This window comes from Corylus avellana, chromosome 8, assembly GCF_965113065.1.
Source record: "Corylus avellana chromosome 8, dhCorAvel1.hap1.2, whole genome shotgun sequence".
NCBI classification, from domain to species: domain Eukaryota; kingdom Viridiplantae; phylum Streptophyta; class Magnoliopsida; order Fagales; family Betulaceae; genus Corylus; species Corylus avellana.
Window position 1 is genome coordinate 16,888,762 of NC_142497.1, and position 22,125 is coordinate 16,910,886.

At 36.7% G+C, this 22,125-nt stretch overlaps 2 pseudogenes; both read left to right on the forward strand.

Annotated features, from left to right (window-relative positions):
* Positions 1-1,721, forward strand: LOC132163011 (protein FAR1-RELATED SEQUENCE 5-like; annotated as a pseudogene).
* A 6,910-nt stretch (positions 1,722-8,631) lies between these two features.
* Positions 8,632-9,303, forward strand: LOC132164547 (fasciclin-like arabinogalactan protein 11 pseudogene; annotated as a pseudogene).
* The last annotated feature ends 12,822 nt before the right edge of the window (positions 9,304-22,125 follow it).

Sequence of the window (22,125 nt, forward strand, 5' to 3'; positions counted from 1 at the left end):
ATGGACTCGGAAAATGAATGCAAAGATGACAACTTACGTACACATATTCGTGTTGGTGATGACCTGCCCTCTGAAATTGTCCTTGAAAATGGTTTGTGAGGCTCGTCTTCTCTCATTCGTACATTTTATGCTTCATTTGTTGAATGATGTTTTGTTGAATTTTATTATATACGCATCTTGGTTTGTTTGTTTGTTTCTTTATTTATTACTTTTTTTTTTTGTGTTGTATATGGAAATGAAACTATAAGGGATGAGGACAACAATAATGGCACAGGCAAGGGCAAGTTTGAGTGGAAGCTCGTAAGTGAAGACGAAAATGTTGAGCAACCTTAGTGAGGTATGATGTTTAGCTCCATAAACGAGCTTTTCTCATATTATAGGCGGTTTGGCCAGAAAAGAGGTTTTGGGGTGATAATCAAAAAAATTACTAAAGGCAAAATCACTAGAGAAGAGATATGTGTCACCCTTGCATGTGGGCATCAAGGCAAGCCACAACCCACGACAAGTAAGCCATATCCCACATTAAAAACGGATTGTAAGGCAAAGTTGAATGCAAAGTTGGTTGAAACAAATTGGTATGTGACTAGTATAATTATTGACCACAATCATGATTTAAGTCCAAACAAGGGAAGATATTATAAATGCAATAGGAATTTGAATTCTAACGTGAGAAGAAAGATTATAGTAAATGATATATCTGGGATTGGACTAAGTCAGAGTTTTAACTCTCTTGTTGTTGAAGTTGGGGGGTATGAGAATCTTCCTTTTATAGAAAAACATTGCAGAAACTTTATTAACAAGGAAAGACACATTCGGCTTGGCCAAGGAGGTGCTAAAGTACTTTTAGACTATTTGAATAAGATGCAAGCAACCGATAGTGGTTTCTACTTTGCAGTTGATTCTGATGATGATTCTAGGTTGAAAAATGTGTTTTGGATTGATGCAACAACAAGGGCATCGTATGAAAGTTTTGGGGATGTCGTGACATTTGACACGACATACTTGACTAACAAATACGGTATGCCATTTACTCCGTTCGTAGGAGTGAACCACCATGGTCAGTCAATACTTTTGGGGCAGCATTAATATCTAGTGAGGATACAGAAAATTTTGTATGGTTGTTTCAGAATTGGTTGAATTGCATGAACGGCCGAGCGCCGATTGCAATTATAACAAATCAAGATCGAGCTATGAAAAATGCAATCGCAAGAGTTTTCCCAGGAACCCGACACAGATATTGTCTATGGTACATTTTGAAAAAAATTCCTGACAAGTTTAAATGATATAAAAATTATTCTGCCATTAAGAGTGTCATACACAAATGTGTTTATGAGTCTCAAACATGTAGTGACTTTGAAGTAGGATGGCAAAGTCCACTAGATAGTTATGACCTTAAAGACCATGATTGGTTGCGCCGGTTATATAATGAGCGTTCGTTTTGTGTATCAGCATATCTGAAAGGTGTGTTTTGGGCTGGTATGAGAACTACACAGCGGAGTGAAAGTATGAATGCCTTTTTCGATGGCTATGTGCGTCCGTCTACCACTTTGAAGCAATTTGTTGACCAATATGATGTTGCTTTGCGGAAGAATGTTGAGAATGAGAGTCTTGCAGATTTCAAGTCTTTTAATACTAAGCTTCCATGTGTAACCTTCTATCCTTTTGAGGAAAAATTTGAAAAAGTTTACACCGTTACCAAATTCAAAGAAGTTCAGTGTTAGACAATAGGCAGAATTTATTGTACTCTCTCCCTTTTGACTAAAGAGAGTGCAATTTGCACCTACCAAGTGACTGAACAGGTAAAAGTTCAAAATGAAGTAGTTGAAGATGCATACGTGAAAGTAGTAACATATGTTGTCTACTTCAATGAAGATGGAGATGAATTTGAAGTCAAATGCACATGTGACTCCTTTGACTCAAGAGGCATCTTATGCAGACACATCTTTGCTCTATTGTGTGCACATAACATTACATCCTTGCCCCCCAAATATTATCTTCACCGTTGGAGGAAGGATGTGAAGCGAAGATATACTTTAATTAAATGTAGTTTTGATGCTTTGAATGTCAACCCCGAAGTACAAAGATATGACAGCTTGTGCAAAGGTATGCATATATTAGTAGATGATAATGAGGTTCATAGTCCTATTGTAGCTAAAAAAAGAGGAAAGTTACCGCATAATAGGAAGATGTCTGCAGTGGAAAAAGGGACAATGAAGAAATCATAAAGAAAAGGCAATGAGCCGTGTAAGACTAATCTCATTCAGAGGAAACGAAAAAATAAGGTTACTTACTTTCCTTCCCCAAGTGCTTAATTATTATTATTAAAACATTTTGTGCATTTCTTAACTTTCTTTTTTTTTTTTTTTTTTTTTGCACCACGTAAAACATTAACTTAAAGACTTCCCATGGAGATGATGTTTCGTATTTATTCGAAGCTCCTTGTGATGTTTTTGAAACTTAAGAGAATGCAAGTATTCAGGTATTAAAATTGAAAATAAATAATTATTTAATGAGATTTGGTTTATATTGTTATCTGAAATCTTGATCATAATTTTGTAGGATATGTGGCCACCTGAGCTATTGGAACGGTAATTGGAATGGAAGGAATGCAAGCTACAGTGCTTCTTTTTGGGCTATTGTGCCTTTTTTTTTTTTTTTGGCACTTTTTTGGTGTTGTATAGACTAGTTAGCCATTTTTGTGGTGTAATGATTTTGGGTGTTGATAGTGAGAAGGTTACTAGTGGTTCTAATGACTTCAATTACTGTTGATGTAGTCGTACTTTCTTTTAAATATTATCAGTTTAGTATTCAGATTAATGTTAACGACCTGTTGGTCATTTGCAATATCTTTCTATTGCATACTATAGCTTTTTCCTTCTTTTCATTATTGGTATTGAGTTCTATCTGCTTGATAGGTGCAACAGGCTCCAAGTATTGTTGGAGAGCACGGCTTATTTTATAATATAAGATGGGGTTAGTGTTGGGAGTGTCTTGATTTTTTAGGTGATCACCATGGAAAAATTTTTTCTAGAGACGAATGGTGATTTAATTTTGGCAATCTACCTTGTAAATTTGTTTTTAGATAATTCTGGTTCTTATAATGTTTTTCCTTTCAAAATATAAGATTCTTGCTATGTCAAAAATAAAATACATGAAAAAAAATGCGTAAACCTGGAGGGTTTTGCAAGTAACTATCATAGTTCCTAGTGTTTTGCTTATTGTAACTCTTTGAGGATCATAGCACAAAAAAACAAATTATGTACCTTTCTTGAAGTTGATTTTTTGTTTTAATATTTTGTGTTAATATGTATTGTGTATTGGAAATTATGTAATACTTATTTTGTGATGGGAGAGTTAATTTGTTATGTAATGGGAGTTATCAGGATTACCAAGAAATGCCAAACCCTTCAGCAATACAAAATCATCTCCCACCAATATCCAGTTAAACCAATCAATTAAATCAACAAAGTACAAAATTATATAACAATATGAAGCCGTCAACATTACAATAAATATGAAACCATTATTATTACGTCAGAATTCTCAAATCCTTCAACAATACAAAAAAATCATCTCCCAAAGCTATTCAGGATTACCAATAAATGCCAAACCCTTAGCAATACAAAAAATCCTTTCGCCCAAATATCCAATTAAACCAATCAATTAAATCAACAAGGTACAAAATTATATAAAAATATGAAGCCGTCAATATCCTTGACAAGCCTTTTGCTATGATGGCATCCTTGATGAGCATAAGAAAATCTATTATATCGTCACAAACCTGGCAATGTTCAGGAATTGTGCCTTCATCAACTAATAGAGCAATGGTCATCTTTGGAAGTTGATCAACAATGCCTGCAAGGGCAAAAACTTATAGTTTTCAGCTCAATAGAAATATTATATCAACAATGTTTATCATTCTTTTGATTAAGAAGATCAAAGTTACTAAGTGTGGCTGACCATAAGAACTTGGAGCTAGGTAAGTTAAAATAAATCACTTACATACTTTGAAATTTATTTTTCATTGTCTTCCTCGTAACATATATAGTTTCAAATCTTCATTTGTGAACAAAAAAATCAAAACATATATACCTGTTTTGATTTTCTGTGCTGTTTGATTTTATGTTCTTAAAATAAAACAAAAACCAAAACCGAAACCAAAAAATCAAAACATATATAGTAGCAATCGCAACAAACTCGTTAGAAATTTTCAAGTTAGGAAGGAGAGGTAGAAGCCTCTATCACAGCACAAAGCAATTTTTATTGTTCCACAAAAACACAAATTCCATTGCAAAGAAAAGCAGATTGATCTTGTGCAAATAAAACCAAAACCAAAGAATAACCGAAGAAAGTTTCTCCCAAATCCATTCGACTTAAACAAAGAAATTCCCATAAAATTTCAACACATTGACCAAGGAAATTAGGACTCAACAAAAATCAACCTTCCATCCGAAAATCATTCATCCAAATTCCATCAAAATAGTAAAGAAATCACAAAATTAGAACCAAACCCATAATCCCCAATGAAAAACAAAATGTACCCAAAAATTCTTACCCATTTTCGAAATCAAACAAAAAACCACCAATTCTTACTATAATCGGTCATCATGATTTCAGCTCAACAAAACCTATACCCATTCAGCCTACCTCAAATGTCGGATTAGGGTAGTGTTCGGCCTGCCATTTTTTCAATGGCCGGCGCTGCTGCTTCGTGGTGGCATGCGATTTGGGAAAGAGAGAGAGTACTGGTTCGGGTCGGCGCTGCTTCTGCTTCGATAAGAAATTTATGAAATGTGTTAAACCAGGAACTAATAGAAACAAAAAACTACAACAAGGAAGCCTCAGTTGCTTTTCGAAATCAGCAAGATAACCAGGACTCTATTCCCCAAAACAAGAGAAAAACCAGATAATAAGAGAGAAAAATTACCGGTGGTGGCGTTCAGCCGGATTTTCGAGCCGGTGACTTTCCAGTTTTTGGATGGTGGGCGTCCCCAATCGTTGTGGCGGGTAGAGGCCGGCCGGAATTCAAGCTGATGACGTGACTGGTTTTGGATGGTCGGCTTAACCGGTGGTGGCATGGGTGGCGTTCACTAGCGGCGGCCGAAGATGAGGGGAGGGAGGGAGCACCATGGGAGAGGAGGAGAGGGAAACGTTTTGGGGATTTGGGGGAGAAAATGAAAAAATTTGAAACCTAACCCTGCTTTTAGTCCTTCACGCGTGATTGTGAATTTTTTTTTTTTAACCCAGCCTTTTTGCGGACAAGTTCCGCAAGAAATACTTCTAAATAGCATTACTCTTGTATCTAACATTTGAGAAATGTTCCTCGTATCTAACATATGAGAATCATTCCACTTTAGGAGGACTGTTCCCAATTAGTGTTTTGAGAACTATTCCTCTCGGGACTATTCCTCTCGGGACTATTCCTGATGCTACTTATTACTTATTAGCAGCACTAAGACTGTTCTGCCGTACTTGGGGGTTGTTCCCAATGTAATGATATTTTATGCGCATTTTTGGTCACAAGCAATATATATGGCAAGTCTCATGATACATAGAAATCTCATCATGTCATGTACATAAAAGCAATCAGCCTTTGCTTTCATGACCTTTCAATCAACAACATTTCTTTGACATAATAAATAACCTTGTAAGCATAGAATCATATTTTGTAAATAAAGTAATCGAGCTCGTATTCAATAATAATATCATGCTTTTATATATATATATATATATATATATATATATATATATATAGCTCAGTAAGTAATATACTTGGCCCTTTTTGTAGACTAAAAAGGACTCTCGATTCTCGTACTCACACGTTTGCTCGTCTCAAAAACTCTCCCATGATCTAGTTATCTTGCACTCTACATTGGAGGACTAATTTCAGTCCTAAGCCTCCAATTATGTGCTATGTGCCTACTATTAATCACATCATTAGACCCAATTAAACTATCGAACCCTAAACCCTATTCCACATATATCTACCCGTGTACTCTAACATAACATTTCTCACTTTTCTAAAATTAGCTAGACATCATTGACCCATTTTCATGTTAATCTTAGGTTTTTTATTCGAATTTTATTTTATTTTCTTAACTTTAAGATACATATACTATTTTATTTAATACTTTATCCCTTATTTAGGTGAACATCAATATGAGTATTTGAGTCAAAGAACCTTTTATCATTTAATAACGTGTACGTCATGTGAATTTTTACTCATTAAGTCGTCGGACTTACTCTTGTATTCATTTTTCCATATGTGTATATCTGTGTTGTTATAGATAGTTTACCTAAAAATGGATCCTTGAAGCCAACCGATTTTTGTGAAAGACTGGACCCAAATCATTTTTTAGGACCTAGATTCCGTGTGGCTCAAGTCCATGTAGGATGCTGATGGAGTTACCTACCAAGATATGATTGAGATCATTATTATGTTATACCTCATTAAATGTAGGTTGTACTTATATTCGAAACAATTAGATGTGGTCTGTAATATACTTTGATGACTCATCTTTGACCACGACACTTGGAAGTCTGTTTATGTTATGATGCTATAAATTTCACTTTGGTTATTTATCTATCGCAGTCCTTTAGTGAAACTCTTCCACTACATATCCTCTTCGGAGATGATGAAATCCCTGGGTTTTGATTTCACTGGGGCATTACAGTTAATATCAGATCTCTTTGCGCTGAAGACTTTTGGATTTAAAAGATATGGCTTAGGTAATAATCATACGAGAGGATATACTAGTTTGCCAATACGATTTTGATCTTAAGGTTTAGTTATTTGCTTCTATTCGAGTCAGTCTTGACTCTGCTACTTGTCACAGAGAATGCCGCCCTGAAGGAATCCAGCTACTTGACCTAACGCAGTCAAGTTGGAGATATTGGAGAGAACATCCACCTGGAGCCCATGGACATCCCAGTTCATGAGGCTATCAACTTTTGACATCTCAACTGGTGGGTGTGATCGCCCAGTTGACCATACTTATAGCACGCGATCGAAAGTCAAGGCAGCCAGCTATGGAACCAGGTTGCACTTTGAAGAACTTTTGCAGCCACAACTTCAACAACTTTGACGCAATGGGTGATCATGTCAATGCGGAGAACTAGCTTAATGATAGAAGAACTGTTGGATACTACAGGATGTATTGAGGAGTAGAATGTAGATTTAAATTATAGCTATCTCTGTCTTTAGAGAAAGTCTTCTGCTTCAGACTCTGTTCGAAGAGGATGAGATCCATGGAGTCAATCATAAGTTGATTGATTTCACTGGGGCGTTATAACTATAAAAGCACCATAATCAATTCGGTGCCCACTCAAAAATTCTGTTGAAAATTTGCTCGAGATTTAACCCAAAAACTCAAGAAATCATCCCAAACCAAAAAATATACTCTCAAATCGTTAAACTAATGAGAAACCATAATTTTTTTAAAGAAACACTACCCATTTTGATAGGATTTCCTTTTTAATTCACACCCCAAACTTTTTAAAATTGCAGCCTTGCCTCATCTTGTTTCATTTCTTTCTTTCTTAATTGTTGTTCAACCTATTTCACTTCTTTCTTTCTTAGGCTTGGGCTGGATTGCTCTGAACCCACTTGATTAGGTCAGTAGACCGGATTGCTACATCGGGTGCCCGAATCCGTGGGCGTGTGTCAAGGATAAAGCACGTGCATTTGACGCGCTTATGTCAGCTAGCACGTGAGGGAGTTAATAAGACGCATAAAAACTTCAAGATGTGTCATGTATGGGAGGACTAGCTCTTGGCGGTGTGTATGAATGTTGAATTGCACGCCCGTGCTAGCACGTGTACTCTCAGAATGGGGCTATCTCGACAGACCTGGAATGACTAACACCCGGATCTTTGGAAAGTCATGGCTTCCGAGGTGATTGGGTGATTGTAGCAGGGTGTGGCTCGTACACGGGGAGAAACCTTGGGTGGCGCATGGCGGCTCGTGAAGAGGTCTTTGGCGGCGATCTTGACGGTTATGGACTCTTTGGCGTCTGATTTATTGAGTGGTGCTACTACCAAGGTGATTGGACCACTTTGGAGTAGCGGAGTTTCAAAGGCAGAAACTCTTGGCGGTGCATGGAGGCGTGACTCGACTGGCCCCTAAAACTAGATTGTGATCATTAAATTGATTGTTTACACATAGTTCCCTATTTATAATTGAATTAGTCGACCAATAGAAGTAAACTTAAATCGACTTACATAAGAAAACATAAATTAACCAATATTAATAAATATAAATCAATCATGTAACTGTGTATACACATTATTACAAATCCTGTCCCCACACTTTTTGTTCGGTATGTGAAAGCAAAGCAATCAAATTCATCTTTAATTGCCCGCACATCCAATTGAGATCGACAAATAAGTTTTCATGGCTAAAATAATCATACGTGAAAGCAAAAGCAATGATTTGCTTACCTTTTTTTCCTGCCTTCCGAAGCAAACTAGTTGCTAAAACACCAAAATCTCTCATTATATCCGGTCATTCCTCCACCTTTCCAAGACAGATTAGCTACAAACACCTAACTACATTCCCTTCCCTCCTTAATAAAAACCCTCTTCTCCTCTTCTCCTTCCCACACACATCAAACAAACAAACACACTGCCACGATGAGCAAACAGGTTGTCTTCTCCCTCTCACTTCTACTTGCATTTATCTTCCATTGGAGCACAGGTTTAGCCCAGGCCCCCGACATTATCGAAATCCTCGAAAAGCCGGGCCGGTTCACGGTGCTAGTCCGCCTCCTAAAGAACACCGGAGTGGCAAACCAACTCAACGGGGAGCTCCAGAAATCAAACACTGGATATACCCTTTTCGCCCCAACCGACAAGGCATTTTCGGACCTCCGATCGGGCGCTATAAATTCTCTGAGCGACCTACAAAAGGTTCAGCTCCTTCAGTTCCATATCCTAGCCACTTTTGTTAGCCTGCCCAACTTCCAAACTTTGAGCAATCCGGTGCCGACCCAGGCCGGCGACACCAGCGCGGGTGAGTTCCCGCTAAATGTGACATCTGCCGGAAAGGATGTGGGGCTCGCGACTGGCGTTGTCAATGCCACTATAGGAAGTACAGTGTATACGGATGATGAGCTGGCCGTTTACCAAGTGGACAAAGTGCTTCTTCCTCTTGATATTTTCCGTAATTATAAGCCGCCGGAACCGGTGTCGGAGAGCCCTCCGGTGGCTGCTAAAGTGCACGAGTCTAGTGCCTTGAGCCTCACCGGGCATGGAATGTGGTTTTCCATTGGAATTGCTGCGAGTGTTGCTGCATTTTCTTTGTGACAAAGGATCTCGAAGACATATGGTTTGGTGGGATCTAATTTTCTTCTTTATGGTTTTGCTGAGTTGGATTGAGCGGTCGTGATCGACTCTGAGTGCTTCTTCTTTTTTCATGCTCCATTTTCCGTCACCCCAGTTTGAACTTTTTTATTTTTTTTTTTTCAAATACTTTCCCCCATCATTTCAGATTTCGAGTCCTGCTCTCTCCTTGTTTGGCGATAATTGCCTCAAGCTGTCAAAAGTGACCACAAGATCTGTGCTTAATCAAATTATCATTTTGGGAAATCTTTAATCTTTTTGGGAGTATTTTCATGGCTTTTGTGTCATTTATATGTATTTTGTGAACTTCGCATAATCTTGGTAGGTCATAAGTCCTGTGTTGCTGGACTTGGACATTATTTTGGAAAGAAGTAAATTGAAAGCTTTAGATATATTAGGAAAGATAATAAAAATAGAGATAAGTTTTGGTTCGAAGTATGACTATTTCAACCAAAAAAAAATGATTAGTTTTAATTTAAAATAGAAAAATGTGGAATGAAATAATCTTGTAATAGTCATTCTCATAAGCAATGGGAATAGTTATTTCAAGTATATGCTCATCAAATACTCTTAACACCAGGGTTATTATATTTCACCTGATTCCGTTCCCAGTAAAAGCTATTCATTTTCTTTAATGAAATAACTATTTCGTTTATCTAATATAACCTAAGAGCATTACTAATGGAGGAGCTAAATTTTTATACAAAATGACTCATCAAAACTCACTTTATCTAGTTTATCTAATGAATTTTTAAATACCTCCTACATCCGATTAGTTATATTCTTATTTATATCATTTAATTTTTTTTTTTTTTTTTTTTAAAGATTGTATTTTTCCTAAATATCATATTTTTCAACTTTTGGGAAAAAAGAGATGTGGAGAGAGAAATAATAGGAGAGAATTTTGGAAAAAGGGAGATGTGGAAGAGAAATAGCAGAAGACAGTTTTAGAAAAAATGAAAACAAGTGAGAGAAATAATAAAAAAATAAAATGGCTCCTGAGAAAAGTGCTGCTACATGTAGCATTTTTTTTTTTTTTTTTTGCTAATCTAATAAAATATACATTTTGCATTTTTTTTTTTGCTAATCTAATGTAGGAGATTTTTTACAAATCTGATTAGCCATTTTAGATAAAAGTACCATTTAGCTCCTCCATTGGGAATGTTCTAAGAGTAATTTTATATATTATACTCTCATTTCACCAATATTTTACTTAGTGCCCATCAACTATTGCAACAAATCTTCTTAAAAAAAAAAAAAAAAAAATACAAAATCCTATCAAAGTGATGTAACAGATTTATCAAATCATTCATTCTAGAGAGGAGTTTTTCATAATCTAATCAAAACTTCAATTGACAGCAATAGTTAAATAATTACGTGCATACATATAGAACATTGACATTTAGTTTTTCATTTTTTGACTTGTTAAGCGTAAAACACTCGCTTAACCATTGGGCTGTTGAGCATATCCGTCCACTTAACCATTGGGTGGTTAAGCATATTGCATTCGCTTAACCTTGAGTTTGCAAGTATTTTCACCCCTTCCTAGCGTCAGGTTTATTAAGTCTATTGGCTCCACTTAACTATTGGGTTTGTTAAGCGTACCGTCCTCGCTTAACTTTGGGTTTGCAAGTGTATTCCCTCAGTTGACCACTTGGTTGTTGCCCCACACAATGTCATGGGTTCAGGTCAAATTACTTTCTCATAACCTCTTAATTATCTTTAAAATCATACATTTCCTTGTTAGAAGAATTAGGGTTTGAGTCATTAGGGTTTTGGGGGTATTTTTGTCTCTATGGTATTTTCCTAATCCTATCTAATAGGATGCTTGTATTAGGTTAACATAAGTTGAATAATATAATAGCCTCCGCCTTTTGTGTTTAAACCGTTCATACAAACTATAACATGGTATCAGAGCTTGTTTCGATTCTTGGGTAGTTTAATTTTCTTCTTGGTGGCAGCACTGCCCGTGTGGGCTAACCCACACGGGCAGTACCTTCAAAGAGCTCCAAAGAGTTCCGTAGAGCTGTTTTGTTCTTGTTTTATGGTGACCGGAACTCCTTCCGGTGAGAAAAAAAAAATATATATTTTGTTTGTTTTTGATGTTCTGTGATGCTGGCCGGATGGTTCTGCGGTGGTTTTCTCTCTTGTTTGAAGCGGCCGGAGTGTTCTGTGGTGGCCGGAAAAGTTGCAACGGCCATCAGGAAAAAAAAAATATTCCGACGATTTGTTGCTTTTGGTGTTGAAACGTTACTGTGTGGCCCTCTATTGATTCTGTAGTTGCTGTTTTTGAAGTGGCCGGAGTGTTCTGTCTTCTCCAGCAAGTTCCGGCGAGCTCCGGCAATACTCCAGCAATGGTCCGGCGAGCCTCCAGTGACTGTTTCTGTTTTGTTTTTCAGTGTTTTTCTTCTGTTTTTAGGTATTGCCAGCCTGTTCTGTGTGTTTTCGGCCAGTTTTGAAGCCCCAACGAAGTTCCGGCGTATGTCCAGCGAAGCTCCGGCAAAGCTTTTTGTTTTTCCAATATCTGTTTTTCGGCGAATCTTGTTGGTTAATCATGTGAAAATTTGTTGTTTGTTTGTTGTTTGTGATTGATGTATCCGACCGGCCTTGGATTCTCCGGCGAGAACTGATCAAGTGATCGTTGCATCCGACCGGCCTTGGTGTTTTTCGGCGAGAACCGATCAAATGGTTGTTCAAGTTACCAACGAGTTTTCGACCGGCGTTGAAGTTTTATTTAATTAACTTGTGTGGTCCAAGCAGTTCCAGCTTGAGGGGGAGTGTTAGAATATGTTTTCTAGTTGTTTTTCGTTTGCTTGTATATTCCAAGCTGGATTCATATGATGTATATGCTCCAGCTTGAGGGGGAGTGTTAGAAGAATTAGGGTTTGAGTCATTAGGGTTTTGGGGGTATTTTAGTCTCTAAGGTATTTCCCTAATCCTATATAATAGGATGCTTGTATTAGGTTAACATAAGTTGAATAATATAATAGCCTCCGCCTTTTGTGTTTAAACCGTTCATACAAACTATAACACTTCTTTTGCTTTGAAAAAATTTGGTTTCAAATTTCATTTTCATTTAAATCATATAAACTTTAGAGTAACATAGATTTACATAAATGGACATAAAATCACAGGGCTCAATATCGTGATGAAACATGCTTATATCAATATATAGTATCATGTGATACATAAAACATTTTAAGTGTTGGTCAGTAAGTTCATACTTTCAACTTTCGCTTATCCCTTGGATTATAATCTCCTAGTTCGAGAACGTTTTTGCTCTGCAAATTAACACATTGTATCTAATGGTCATATTATAATCCTTCCATACTTCCATAAACCCTAAGACTTCTTACAACTCACCCGTAAAAGTCCCATTTATACAAATTTACCTGGGCTATCTCGATCAAGCTTTGACCGATCAAGGCACGCTCTAAGTTTTTGTCTAATATCTTGGTGGACCAAGCATCAACCGAGGCTCTCAGAAAGTTTCTTTCTTGAGCTTAGTCGATCGAGCATATTAATTAGTTGATTGACGGGTTCATGGCAGCAATTCCAATTTTCGACAAACACATGTTTTTTAAATAGCATGTGAGAAACACATGTTTTTTGAATAAAATTTCTTCCAATTTTTTTCCTTATAATTAAAAAAAGCATGTGCTTCTCACATGTAGAGTACCCATGTCATTTTTATAGAATAGGTTGGAGTAATTTCTTCCAACTCAGTTTGGTGGAAAACTCTGTCCCTAGAATTCCTACCTTTTTCACCATTTCCCTCCAACTATCACTTAACACTATATACCATGTATATAATTTGAAAGCAACTAATTGAAAACATTGAAAACCTTCCAACTTTTAAATATCGGAGGTGGGCGTTGCTATAAAGCCTGTTGAATGGGTGTCCATCTTTGCGGGAGGCAGATGTAATACCCCAAATATAAATTAGGCTTAAGTACAATCTAAAATGATGCCAGGGTACGTTGGTTCTCATTTGGTTAAGTATACGTTGGTTCTCATTTGTTTAAGTGTAAGACTTTGGACTTTTTAACGATTTTACTGTTGCACCAAATATTCAACAGAGATACCAAATGTTCGATGCTTGCAATACTGAAGAATCAGCTTATACATAGTAACCAAATTGAATGATTAACCTAACGAGTATGGGATCACTTATGGTGGGAATGTTAAGGAATCATTCATAAAGGACGAGAAAGCATTGGAAACACCGTCTTAAGATGGATATCTTAGATTTTCAAATCCCAATAAGACACTCAAAAATTTTGGAATTGATACCAAGACATGTTTCTCCGAAAGAGCTTTCCGGAGTGGGGTCACACACAAAATTTTGAGACCCGTAGCAAAAGTTATGGTTATTTTATTGAACACTGCGCAATTGGTCAAACTACTGAAAACATCAATTGCTAACATTCATTTGGAAGTATCGAACATTTGGTAAGAAGCACACCACCAAACGTTCAACAGAAAGTAGACCGAATTTTTGGTAGTGTGCTTCTTGCAAACGTTCGGTACTTCCCAAGGAATGTGGTGACCAACGGCGGGTCACCTTGGTGACCCACGATGGGTCACTTTATGACCTAAGCCGAGTCACCCTGCTGACCCGCGATGAGGACCCAATGACCTACTGGAACTTTTATAGTTTTTATTATTATTATTATTTTTAAATGAGGGCATTTTGAGAATTTCACACTCCTCCATTAGGATTTAAGAGAAAATCTTAACAGAGTGGAGTAATTGACAAAAATCAATAGATCGATACACTAAAATAAAGTTTTTGAACTTTGGGGAAGTCTATACAAAAGATTGACATTTTAGGGGGGTGCAAGTGAAGTTTCCCCAAATATCAATAATAAATACTACTCGTAATAGATCAAATCCTTGTAGGATATGACTATATAGAAGGTGTGGAACCTCAAGGAATGTGTTAATTTTGTTATTAAGCTTGTCAAGATCAATTCTAACTAAACTTAAAAGATGATTGGTTTTTCTATGTTTATGAAAGTAAAAGCTAAAAATATAAATGTAAAACATAATTCGAATTGAATAAGTAAATGATAGGAGATAGATTTCATTCAATGTATGATATGATTCGTGTGGCTACAAGCACACATCTATGTTGTTAAGAAAATACCATCATCAAGAAATCAGTATAATCCATCTTCTGTTGGTATGGATCATCCACCTAACAACTAAGATGTAGTATGATCTGTCTTCCCTAGGCAGAGATTATCAAATCTCTTAATTTGGTTACACACACTCAAGGAATAAGCATAACTCATCTTCGGTTAGCACGAATCATCTACCTACATTACACAAAGCTAGGGTGTAAAACGATTCGTCTTCCCTAGGCATATCCTATCAAATCCTCTTGATCATTTGTGAAAGAAAAACAATGCATAACCATCATTCTCGTAATCACAGAAAATAAGAACGATTTGAGTTTGATCCAGATAAAATGCTTTTAAAAACAAGGTAAGGATTTTATCAAAATTGAATATGTACTTTAAAACCAATTACAAGTTTGCAGTTCTTTAGGTTATACAACCATCATACTACATATGTCGAAAATCCCAAATTTAAAATACAATTAAACAATTGTTACTTGGACATGGTTAAATCAACACCCTATGACGAATTTAGCTACTCATGGAGGTGTTGGAATGGCCATCTGTCATATTCGTCTTCTATTCAACTCTTCAAGCCATCAATAAGATGTTCTTCTGTTTTCTATTGTAAAAGTACCGCACCCCCTTTTTGGCCGAAGAATAAAACATATAAATAGGGTAAAACAAAAACCCTCGTGGTCTTTGAAAGCTTAGAAACGCTTCTATTCCGTGATCTAGTCGAATTAGGAGACCCAAAATTCTTTCCTTTTTTGACTCTATGTTGTTGTTTGATGTGTGTGCACAAGTGCGCTCAAGCATTTTTTATGTTGTGCTTAAGCCATTTAGAGCGTTTTGATTCGCGCTAAATCTTAGTAGTGCGCAAGAGTGCGCTAGTCATCGTTGTGCCAAATACTACATAAATTAATGGGGAAACTTCACTTACCCCCCCCCATACTTTCACGCTTTTTGTAGACACCCCCCCATTATTCAAAACCTCTCACTTACATGTATCAAAATTTGAGTTTTGTTCACTTTGGCCCTTCCGTTAGGATTTTCTGTGAAATCCTAACGGAAGGGGTCGCACATGCCGCACACGTGCGACAAAATTATGGGAAGCCCCGTTTTACCCCTGAAGTCTCTTCTTTCTTGCCCTGCTTCTGCACCATTTAAATCGAATGCACCATTTAAATCGAAATCATCTTCTTCTTTTTCCATTCGACTTTTCTTCCACATTTTTCTTCTTCATCGGGCAGGCCCGCGTTTTTTGTTCTTCTTCTTCGTGCTGACCATTTCATCATTCTGCTTGTTTATACCCATTTGATACCCATTATGGATCAAGCCAAGAGTGAAGTCAGTGAAGTGATCGACGCAGGAACAGGAACCAACAATCCAATGTGCAAATGTGGGAGGAGATCACGCATCTTAACAGCATTCGTGCTACCGAATTTCGGTAAAAAGTTTTATACATGTGCAAATTACGAAGTAAGATTTATTTTGGCATTTTTATTCTGTTGGGGATGGTTACGGTTTTTAGCTGTATATTTGGTGCAATTTTTTTGCTTAGCCGAAAATGTGAGCGGAGTATTTTGCTGAAATTTGTTTGGTTTGGTTGGCTAGGTATTTGAGCTGGGAATTTGGTGAAATTTTTTTGCTTGGCTGGGTATTTAATTCATGAAATTGGTGAGATTCTTTTGCTTCGCTGGGTATTTGAGCTAGGAATTTGCTGAAATTTGTTTGGTTTAGCTGGCTGGGTATTTGAGCTGGGAATTTGGTGAAATTTTTTTGCTTGTCTGGGTAAATGAGCTGGGTATTTGCTGAAATTTTTGTTGGTTGGCTGGGAAAATGAGCTGGGTATTTGCATAATTTTTTTGGTTGGCTGGGTAAATGAGCTTGAAATTTGCTTAATTGTTTTTGGTTGGCTAGGTAAATGAGTTGGGTATTTGCTGAAATTTTTTAGCTTGGCTGGGTATTTGAGCTAGAAATTTGCAAAAAAATTTTCGATTGGCTGGGTATTTGATTAATGAAATTGGTTGTGATATATTTTGATTCATTTTGAGGTTTAGTTTGTGATATATTTTGATTGAAGCTAGCTGAGTATGGTTTAAGGTTTAGTTTGTTCATGAAATTGGTTGTGATATATTTTGATTCATTTTGAAACTCTACGAAGGATTTGGAATGAAGTATTTTTGGTTGACGTTAGATACACTATTTTTGTCCAGAAATAGTGTTGGTGGCTTATGGTACATAATAGTTGTGTGAGAGATCTTATTTTATGTTGATCTGATTGTGTAGAATGCTGACAACCGTGGATGTGGGTTTTTCAAATGGGTAGATATGGATATTTGTCAACATGATAAGCGAGTGGTTTCAAAACTGTTTGAGTGGCACGAGAATTTGAAGACTGAACGTGCGCAGATTGGAAAAACAATCTCGAATTAAATTTTGAAATGCAAGATTGAAGTTGCTGAATATAAGGCCAAAATGGAGGTTGCATCTGTTAATTTTGAAATGCAATTACAAGCGCAGAAGAACAAATTTCATACAAAGGAGATGAAGTACCGGTTTTCCTTAGCATGTTCATTTATCCTCCTTGCTCTATTGATGTTTTATCCCGTGTCTAATAGATATTACTCAAGGTTAATGTTGTCCTGAGCATGTAATGAAATGTGTAATGCAAACCCTATGATGTAATGTATTTTGTTGTGTTGTTGTCGACTTTTTTTGTGTGAGACAAGTAATTTACATAGTATTGTTTTGTGCGATACAAGTAATTTACCTACCGTTGTTGTGTAAGAAAAATAATTGACCTACTATATTATGTAACACTTGTAAAATATTGTAATACTTGTAAAATTGTTTTGTAAAATGTTAAAACATCCAAAATAATTACCATCCAAGAATCCACCACATTGGCAAACAACATGAACACCAAATATTACAACATGTATGCATGTCACAAAATAATTACATAACATTCATTAACCCGTCTTCATGTCACAAAATAATTACATAAGATTCATTATCCTATCTTCATGTCACAAAATAATTACATAACATACATTAATAATATTAGAAAGCCACCACATTGACTAATATGGTGAAGACAAAATACTAGAATTACATCTGTCTGGCTTCATGTCACAAAATAATTACATTCATTAACTCACAACCTACATCCAACTCAGAAACATTCATGGTTGCCATATTTTTTGCTTCCCTTTCCCCTTTCCCTTGTCCGTTTTTGCATTTTGTGTACCTCTAGGTGGAATTGTTTCGCTTGGGGCCACGTGGGATTTGGGTATGTCAAAATCAGGGTGAGCAACCCTAAAGGTAATACCACCTGCCCGTGGAAGTCCCCAAGCACATAGTGGTCCACGTCCTAAAATTTTCAGTGGTCCAGTAGGCTCACCCTTGATATTGATCACCAGCTTGCCCTTGCGGTTAGGGTCCTTAACACTACTGATGTACAAATTTAATTGTACTCGCAAGCGCACGAGTCGTGTGCAATATAGTGTGTGTGCAAGTGCGAGGTCGATCCACAGGGAATTGTGTTTGTGAAATTTAATTTCTATCTAAATCAATTATATCTTAACCTAGTTCCGAATGATTTTGATTTTGAAAATAAACTAACATAAACTAAATAAAATAAAAATAATCAAAAGATAAACGACTAAGGTTTTAGAATTCACCTCACCGAATCAAAGCATACATTCTTATGTTTTCATTCATGCATCCGACAAACAATTAAACCCTATATATGTTCTATTGTTTTTTATAAACCAATTGAATCATTCGATGAATCCATCTCTATTACAAATCACAACGAATATCCAATTGAGATCAAATCATCCATTGTATCCGTAAATCACAATGGATATAAGTCTCATCAAATCATTCGATGTATCCGTTGGATGAAACACAACGAATATCCAACATTTTCACGATTTATAAACAACAATCAATCACAATTTTGTCACACAATTGAACTTAAACGAACATACATTACATTAAACGACGGATTTGTACGAACGAAACATAAAAATATAAAACTAATCAATGGTGGGGCTTCATCTTCAACCTTAGTTGAAGAATTAGCCTCTCATGACAAAAGAAATCATAAAGAAACTAAATTACTTCATTAAAATTAAAAACTTACAAAAGAATTCAAGTTCCAAGCTACAAAAACCCAGAAAACACGGAAAGCGACCAAGAACGGCGCCCCCGGCGCGTCTTCGTCTGATACCCCTCAATTGTGAGGCTTAGAGGTCTATTTATAGGGCTTAGGAGAGTCCTAGAAGCCCTAGTAAGTTTGAGTTATCGTTCATTCTATTTCACAATGAATTGTATAAGTTTGAGTTATCTTTCCAATGCCGCTTGAATCACCTCAATCGGATATCTAAGCTGAAAGTTATGGCCAAAATACCGAGACGTATTCAGAATCCAATTTTGCATCCAATCCGATTTGACTTCAAATTGAGAAATTCCGAATTAATCCTTTTCCTTTATTTGATTAAACTTTAACCATGATTGGTTAAGCTTAACCATATCTTATAGATCTTCCCAATTTGCCCTTTAAGCTTGGAATTTTTTCAGAAACGCTTTATTTTCTTCCAAAAGCCTATAAAACAAAGAAAATACAAAAAGGAAGTAAAATGGCCTAATTAACCAAAACTAAAGGATTAAAACATGCAAGTTAAGGGCTGAAAATATGAATATTCTAGCACTTATCACACCCCCAAACTTACATATTGCTAGTCCCTTAGCAATACAAAACTAAAAAAAGAATGGAAAAACAGAAAACAAAAGATAAATCCATCTTTCGTGGGATGTACGATTGCATTTAGCGTATGCAACAAGCCTTTTAAACCCCTAGGCATCCCTAGAGGACGAGTGAAGTCTCGTGAGGGTTTAATAGAAATGATACCCACAAACATTTTTAGCACTACGTCATTGACAAACACAATTTTCATACAAACATATGGTTCTCATATCATGAGCAGGTTTAACAAAGTAAACACCACAATCAAATCATCAAGCCAACCACAAATCATTCAACTCAAAGGTGGAAATTTGAGACAACACAAGCTGCAAATGTGCAAAGTGAGTCTAACACAAAGTTAAGAGGCTTCAATTTTTCTCAAAGTTTGGTGTACCTCAAAATTCATAGGAATTTACACAAATGAAAACACCAAAGGCTTAGATCAAGACATGCATTTTTTTTTTTTATATATATATTTTTTTTTTTCATTTTTTTTTGTGTAGGCTATGCAATGTTCGGCTCCCTTAAGCTTTCTAATTGACCTATGTAACGAGTATTGGGCTAGTGACTCCCAAACCAAATGGTTTTAGGGCACTAGATGTAAAACATCCCTAAGGCTTAATTACTCAAGTCAAAAAGGCTACGAAGCCAAACTAGCATACAGTCAACCAAGTTGAATTTCTCATCTTTTTACGCGAACACTCAATGCTTAGTGAGGCATGAGATCCGGTTACTCAATGAAAAGCTCAAACTGATGATGACAATTTTTTTTTTTTTTTTTTAATTTTTTATCTTCAAGCCAAGGTTTCATCAACACTTCATCCTACAAATCACAAGGCACACCCTAATCAATCCAAATCTCATACCTCACAAACTTTATGCTAGTGTGCTTGTGATAATCAACTCAGACATGTGAAGTCTCTCTAATCCACCGAATGAGTCAAAGGACTCGGATTTCTAATGACATGTAGTGTTCAAAAAGTTAAACACACTAATGACATGCAAACCACAGTTATGATGTAACTCATGACCAATCAACAACATAGCACAATTTTATTTTATTTTATTTTTTAAAAAAAACAAAACAAACAAAAAGACACAAACAAACAAAAAGACAATGTGTTTGTCCACACCCCCAAACTTAAATGACACATTGTCCCCAATGTAGCAAGAGACACAATACCGTAGGATGCGGAAACTCGAGTGTGCAAAGGCCAGGGCGTCCCCCAAACTTGAACACCAAAACACCTGTCAAAATCAAGCAGCAATATTTTCTCATAGAAACAACTATCAAAAGATTAATTGCTGATAGAAATAAAAAGAAAATGACACAAAATGAAATGACAAAAAGGAAAAGAAATCAAAATAAAGTGCTGAAAATAAAAAGAAAGAAAGAATACCACACTTTCCTCGATCATATGGGTGTCCAACCAATCCCTTCCATCCTTTCTTCTTAAGAATTTGATATCCCTCTGGAAGGATGTTTTGCCGTCTCAGGTAGCCTAGTTGCTTGCTTCGAAAGATCTTCTTAGGAACATGGTTCCTAGATTTGTGACCTTGTGTGCATAGATCCTTGAGAATTTTAGCATGAGACGGCTCTTTGAGACATTGAAGAACTGAAGGTTGGGGTTCATGAATTGACTCAAGAGGGATTTTGATGAAGGAGTGAGCTTCAGTACTCACTCCCTTGTCACTGGACAGATTTGGAGTTGATGGGGGCTCAATGTGATCAACTTGCTCCTCTTTTTCTTTCTCCTCATGGTTACCCACAATGAAAGGCTCAGCTGCTAATGAGGGTGAGTTAGGGAATGATATCTCAGTAGTTTCCCCATTTTCAATTCGCATCTTAGGAGTGGAGTCCAATAAGGCATCAGCTTGCTCAAGTAACTTGTCAAGGTCTAGGTCACATCCAAATTGAGCAAAGCACATTTCCAATGGGTCCTCTAGATTTGTCTCATCAACAGTCTCCTCAACAATTTTCTCTCTCCTAATTGGGGTGGTGGCTTTGACATGCTCATGATAAGGATTGCTAGAATCATCCTCATCAATCATGTAGTGCCTTTCAGCCATCAACTGACTTTGAAGCTCTTCTTCCTCTATTCTAGTGAGTTCAGCAACTAAATAACCAAGCTGTCCTTCCAACTTTTCAATTCCTTGAGTGTTGGCCATGGCTGCATTCTTCACTTCATTTATGGCTTGGGAGTTGACCATTGTGGCATTTTTAAGCTCTTGCGAGGTTTGGCCATTAGATTGTATGAACTCTTTGAGGGTGTTTCCAATGATAAATCTTGTGGAGGATAATTGCAGGGTGAAGGGGTAGAGGATTGGTTGTCGAACTGCGGATATTCAGGATGGTGCAGTTCATCAAATTGGGGAGCATAATTTTCCCTAGCATTAGCTTGCCACGAGAAATTAGAATGGTTGCTCCAATCGAGGGTGTAGCAATTGAAATTTGATTCAGACCCCAACTGGAGAAATTGGTGTTCATCTGCTCATGTGAAAAATTAGAAAATTGTCCCCAAGATGGACAATTACCTGAACAATGATAAGGGTTAGAGCAGTATGAACATGGTCCATGTGGGTGAAAATGATGAGGATGGTTGGAAAAAGCGGGTGTCCTACAACTAAGGGTAGCATTAAAATTACCTAAAGGAAAATTCATGCTTATCCTCACTCTGTAAACAAAGCACACTTCCACATGAAACATTAACCAAAAATTTTTTTGGATTTTCTTGGATTTTTTTGGAATTTTTTTTTTTGGTAAGTATTCCCGCCTGTCACGCGGGTGACCCGGGTTCGATCCCCGGCAACGGCGCCAAAATTTGATGTACAAATTTAATTGTACTCGCAAGCGCACGAGTCGTGTGCAATATAGTGTGTGTGCAAGTGCGAGGTCGATCCACA